Source organism: Aethalodelphis obliquidens, unplaced genomic scaffold (assembly GCF_003676395.1).
Source record: "Aethalodelphis obliquidens isolate GAN/ISIS:26980383/991018 unplaced genomic scaffold, ASM367639v1 scaffold10, whole genome shotgun sequence".
Lineage (NCBI taxonomy): Eukaryota > Metazoa > Chordata > Mammalia > Artiodactyla > Delphinidae > Aethalodelphis > Aethalodelphis obliquidens.
In genome coordinates, this window is record NW_020837954.1 from 10686814 (window position 1) to 10693126 (window position 6313).

Here is a 6313-nt window from a genome sequence, read left to right on the forward strand (position 1 = left end):
GAAAACCACGTTCACAGAAAGATAGACAAAATGGAAAGGCAGAGGACTATGTAGCACATGAAGGAACAAGATAAAACCCCAGAAAAAGAAACTGAACGAAGTGGAGATATGCAACCTACCAGAAAAGGAATTCAGAATAATGATAGTGAAGATGATCCAGGACCTTGGAAAAAGAATGGAGACAAAGATCAAGAAGATGCAAGAAATGTTTAACAAAGACCTAGAAGAATTAAAGAACAAACAAACAGAGATGAACAATACAATAACTGAAATGAAAAATACACTAGAAGGGATCAATAGCAAAATAACTGAGGCAGAACGGATAAGTGACCTGGAAGGCAGAATGGTGGAATTCACTGTTGCGGAACAGAATAAAGAAAAAAGAATGAAAAGAAATGAAGACAGCATAAGAGACCTCTGGGACAACATTAAACACACCAACATTTGCATTATAGGGGTCCCAGAAGGAGAAGAGAGAGAGAAAGGACCAGAGAAAATATCTGAAGAGATTACAGTCAAAAACTTCCCTAACATGGGAAAGAAAATAGCCACCCAAGTCCAGGAGCACAGAGAATCCCAGGCAGGATAAACCCAAGGAGAAACAGGCTGAGACACATAGTAATCAAACTGACAAGAATTAAAGACAAAGAAAAATTATTAAAAGCAACAAGGGAAAAACAACAAATAACATACAAGGGAACTCCCATAAGGTTAACAGCTGATTTCTCAGCAGAAACTCTACAGGCCAGAAGGGAGTGGCATGATATATTTAAAGTGATGAAAGGGAAGAACCTACAATCAAGATTACTCTACCCAGCAAGGATCTCAATCAGATTTGATAGAGAAATCAAAAGCTTTACAGACAAGCAAAAGCTAAGAGAATTCAGCACCACTAAGCCAGCTCTACAACAAATGCTAAAGGAACTTTTCTAAGTGGGAAACACAAGAGAAGAAAAGGACCTACAAAAACAAACCCAAACCAATTAAGAAAATCATAATAGGAACATACATATCAATAATTACCTTAAATGTGAATGGATTAAATGCTCCAACCAAAAGACACAGGCTCACTGAATGGATACAAAAACAAGATCTGTATATATGCTGTCTACAAGAGACCCACTTCAGACCTAGGGACACATACACACTGAAAGTGAGGGGATGGAAAAAGATATTCTATGCAAATGGAAATCAAAAGAAAGCTGGAGTAGCAATACTCATATTAGATAAACTAGATTTTAAAATAAAGAATGTTACGAGACAAGGAATGACAATGCATAATGATCAAGGGATCAATCCAAGAAGAAGATATAACAATTTTAAATATATATGCCCCCAACTTAGGAGCAGCTCAATACATAAGGCAAATGCTAACAGCTATAAAAGAGGAAATCGACAGTAACACAATGATAGTGGGGGACTTTAACACCTCACTAACACCAATGGACAGATCATCCAGACAGAAAATTAATAAGGAAACACAAGCTTTAAATGACACAAAAGACCAGATAGATTTAATTGATATTTATTGGACATTCCACCCCAAAACAGCAGATTACACTGTCTTCTCAAGTGCACATGGAACATTCTCCAGGATAGATCACATCTTGGGTCACAAATCAAGCCTCAGTAAATTTAAGAAAACTGAAATCATATCAAGCATCTTTTCTGACCACAACACTATGAGCTTAGAAATCAATTAAAGGGAAAAAATACGTAAAAAACACAAACACAATGAGGCTAAACAATACGTTACTAAATAACCAAGCGATCACAGAAGAAATCAAAGAGGAAATCAAAAAATACCTAGAGACAAATGATAAAATGAAAACACAACAATCCAAAACCTATGGGATGCAGCAAAAGCAGTTCTAAGAGGGAAGTTTATAGCAATACAATCCTACCTCAAGAAACAAGAAAAAATTCAAATAAAAAATCTAACCTTATACCTAAAGGAACTAGAGAAAGAAGAACAAACAAAACCCAAGTTAGTAGAAGGAAAGAGATCATAAAGATCAGAGCAGAAATAAATGAAATAGAAACAAAGAAAACAATAGCAAAGATCAATAAAACTAAAAGCTGGTTCTTTGAGAAGATAAACAAAATTGATAAACCTTTAGCCAGACTCATCAAGAAAAAAAGGCAGAGGACTCAAATCAATAAAATTAGAAATGAAAAAGAAGAAGTAACAACAGACACCGCAGAAATACAAACCATCCTAAAGGACTACTACAAGCAACTCTATGCCAATAAAATGGACAACTTGGAAGAAATGGACAAATTCTTAGAAAGGTGTAACCTTCCAAGACTGAACCAGGAAGAAATAGAATATATGAACAGACCAATCACAAGTAATGAAATTGAAACTGTGATTAAAAATCTTCCAACAAACAAAAGTCCAGGACCAGATGGCTTCACAGATGAATTCTATCAAACATTTAAAGAAGAGCTAACACCCATCCTTCTCAAACTCTTCCAAAAAATTGCAGAGGAAGGAACACTCCCATACTCATTCTACAAGGCCACCATCACCCAGATACCATAACCAGAAAAGGATACTACAAAAAAAGAAAATTACAGACCAATATCACTGAAGAATATAGATGCAAAAATCCTCAACAAAATACTAGCAAACAGAATCCAAGAACACATTAAAAGGATCATACACCATGATCAAGTGGGATTTATCCCACGGATGCAAGGATTCTTCAATATACGCAAATCAATCAAAGAGATACACCATATCAATAAATTGAAGAATAAAAACTATATGACCGTCTCAATAGATGCAGAAAAAGCTTCTCTTTTTTTCACACCCAAATTTATTTTTATTTTGCATACATAGGAAACATGACCCTATGAAAAGAACAAAAAAGAGAAATGAGCCCAGTGTTACAAGAGGAAAAGCATGCACCAATCTGCTCCCAGTTCACTCCTAGCCACACACTCAACGGAACTCTATGGAACTTCACACACCAGGAGCTGGACTGGCTCCAAGCGGTGGGCACTGTCCACTGACAGCACGGGGGGAAACAGAGTGGGCAGGAAATGTCACTGAGAGTGGAATTTCCACACACAGTGTCACTGCCCACAGTAGTGGATTCTCACTCAGGTTCAAGGGAAAACAAAATTTATCTCACACAAACATGAATATAAAATCTCTGAGTGCTACCTAAATCATTCAGTCTCAAGATCATTTGCTATCAGAAAGATTTACAAAATTTCATCGTGGACATTTGGGTGCCTACTCAGCTGCACCCAATCCAACTCCAGGGGCAGCTCTCGGGTGCTTCCTCATCAGAACAGTAAAGGGAGAAACTGGGCCTGAAAATGCAAAACGAATGACCTGGAGGAAGAGGAACTTTTGGACCCAGGTAGTTGTCCTGGGTTGTAAACAGCAAATGTTGCACTTTGTTATCTCATTCGAATCAAGGACTTGAGTGCGGGAGGTACTGAAGTTGGGGACAGGAGTTCAGAGGTCACACTCGGTGGTCAAAGACACCAGCAGCAGCATCCGTGTTCACAGACTGTTTCCATGGTGTTCGTCTGGCTCCAAGAGCATCCCGTGGAATTCCCGGGGAGGCCTCCAGACTTTCCATCCTTAGAAAAGGTAAGTCACCATGGCCCCATCCTGATTCCTCACTCCTACTCCATAGACATGTCCCAGTAGAGCAGGGACAGGGTGACTAGGGCTAGGGAATGAAAACCCTCAGTATCCACTCCAGTGAGGTGCCCTGATGCTCAAGTTCAATGAGTGACAACTTCTCAAGAGGCTCTGTTTAGTTCATTTCAAAAATAAGCACCCTACCCCCACCCCCCACCACTATGCATACAGGGACCTACATGTCTTGGCTACGCGGCTTTGCCCTTCCTATACATGACCTGTCAGGTCTCAATCTGGGTTTAAATACATGATCGTGGGCATTACTCACTATGCAGAAGAGCAGGACTCGGGCCCCCTAACAACCCCAGGACTACCTGTGATCCCAGGGCCAGAGAGGTTTCTGAGCCAGGGTTTGCATTTCCAACCAGATCTTCTTTATTCTAATTTTGATTAACTCCTCAGTGAAATCTATTCAGTCCTTTTTGAAGAGATCTCTCTGCAGTCCTGGGGTTTTGCGTTCCCGTCTTTTTCTTAGCAAGCTCTTCCTCTTCAGAGCCTGGCATAGACCTGCTGAGATCTATCAGCCAGGGCCCAGGCCTGCCCAACCCAGGCTTAAGCCACGGACTGCGCCCTGCTGGGACACCTCTCTCCAGGGGCTGATGTGGCTTCCCAGCCGGATGTGCCTCTCTGCTTTGAAAGTGTCCATCACAACCCACCATCAGAGCTACCTCAGGGGAGGGCGCAGAGGTGCCTGGCCGTGATCACAGGCCAGAGAGCTGCTGACGTCCAGGAAGGACTCCGAGTCTGACCTCAGGACAGGACTCCACACCACCTTCCACAGGACACACTAAAAAGGGCTCGAACATTTTTTTCCCCAAGTCAGACCAAGAGCTCATCAAATGTAATGTCCAGTTTGAGGCACAGGGCAATTTCCCATGAATTTAAATAACTTTCTTTAGTGATTTTCAGATAACTATAGACATCAATCTAGCCTCATTCCGGATCCCCATCTCCTTGAGGTGCAAGCCATACCCAGGGCTCTCTCAGCCCTGGCTGTGCAGAGGGCAGCTCTGGTCTTCAGGAAGGGGATGGAGAAGAGAGGGCTCAGAGGATGTGCCACCAACGCCTGTTTCTCTGACAGCTTTTTGAAGAGGAAGACTGTCCAGCATGGGGCTCACACAGCTGGCCCTGTGGGGCCTTGCTTCCGATGGGCCGCCTGCCATGTGCGGGGCCTTCCGGGTGGCGCAGGCCCCTCCTCGCGTTCACGCGTACTCACCTGCACGTGCCCTGCCTCACCTTCCGGCAGGGTCTCTCCCCTGAGGATCTGGGCACACCACCCTAGGGGGTCAACCCTTGGGACTCTCCACTCAGCCAGAGCACAGATTACATTGGAAACAGAAGCAACAGAGGAGACACGGGGTGAATTCAAATCCTGGTCCTCCAAGGGAAACCTGAAAGGAAGCTGTGCTTGCCTTGAAGATATCAAAAAGGAATTTGCCCTTTAGTGGCTCATAAGACCATTCCTGGAAGTGAACAGTGATGGGGCCAGGGAGGGCGAGTGACAGCCTCTCCGGCCTCCCCGGCCAGTTGCACAGGCAGGTGCCAGGCAGCTCCTGGCCACTTGGCCTTCGCCACCTGTTCATATGCGGGCAGGGCGTGTCGAAGTAGGAAGGGGGCGGTGGGTAGGCTGTGCTTCCCTGGGGTGAGTTGGGCTGGACCTGGAAAGCCATCGCCACAGGGTTCCCAGCAGGATTCATCCCTGGTCCTCCAGGGTCAGTGTAAAACGGCAGCCCCAGCTTCTGGGCTCCTGGAGTGGGGTTCGGGGGCTGCCTGGTGTAAGACACGTTGAATGCCAGCTCCTCGATCAGCGGCGGGGGGTACATGCACCTCCGGATGAAGAAGCCGGCACCACAGCAGAAGAGCACGCCCATCATCGGGAGGAACCCAAAGCACCACAGCCTCTGTATGGAGAGGGCCTGCACACAGCACCTGGAGCCGCAGCAGTCCTCGTGAGGGCGGCATCTGTTTGCTACACATCCTGTGGGCAGAATTACAGTGGTTTCCTTCTGGGGAGGCCCTGTAACCGGATGATCAAAGACATATAATATGTTGGATAGCGTCCTTCAAAATACCAGCAATGCCTTTGGGCCTCTGTGCAGTCCACGGGCAGCCCAAGCAGCAGCGCAGCCACACTCCCGGCCAGGCAGCCCATGGCTGCACATCCTCCTGGTCGCAGGCGCGGGTCAGCAGCACGAGCCCTGTGAGGGGGCCAGCCAGCTGGCAGGCGGGATCCCAGCCAGGGTCGCAGGGACTCGGGCAGGCGGGCGGGGAGCCGGGCTGAGTCACACAGCCCTTGCCGCATTTGCCACGGGCTCACGTGTCAGAAAAAGCTTTTGACAAAATTCAACACCCATTTATGATAAAAACTCTCTAGAAAGTGGGCATAGAGGGAACCTACCTCAAAATAATAAAGGCCATATACAACAAACCCACAGCAAACATCATTCTCAACAGTGAAAAACTGAAAGCATTTCCACTAAGATCAGGAACAAGACAGAGATGTCTACTCTCGACACTATTATTCAACATAGGTTTGGCAGTCCTAGCCACGGCAATCAGAGAAGAAAAAGAAATAAAAGGAATCCAAATTGGAAAAGAAGAACTAAAGCTGTCACTGTTTGCAGATGACATGATACTATGCATATATGA

At 45.0% G+C, this 6313-nt stretch overlaps 1 pseudogene; it reads right to left on the reverse strand.

The window, feature by feature from the left end:
- Nucleotides 1–5113: 5113 nt before the first annotated feature.
- LOC113622964 (vesicular, overexpressed in cancer, prosurvival protein 1-like) lies at nt 5114–5915 on the reverse strand (annotated as a pseudogene).
- Between the last annotated feature and the right edge of the window lie 398 nt (nt 5916–6313).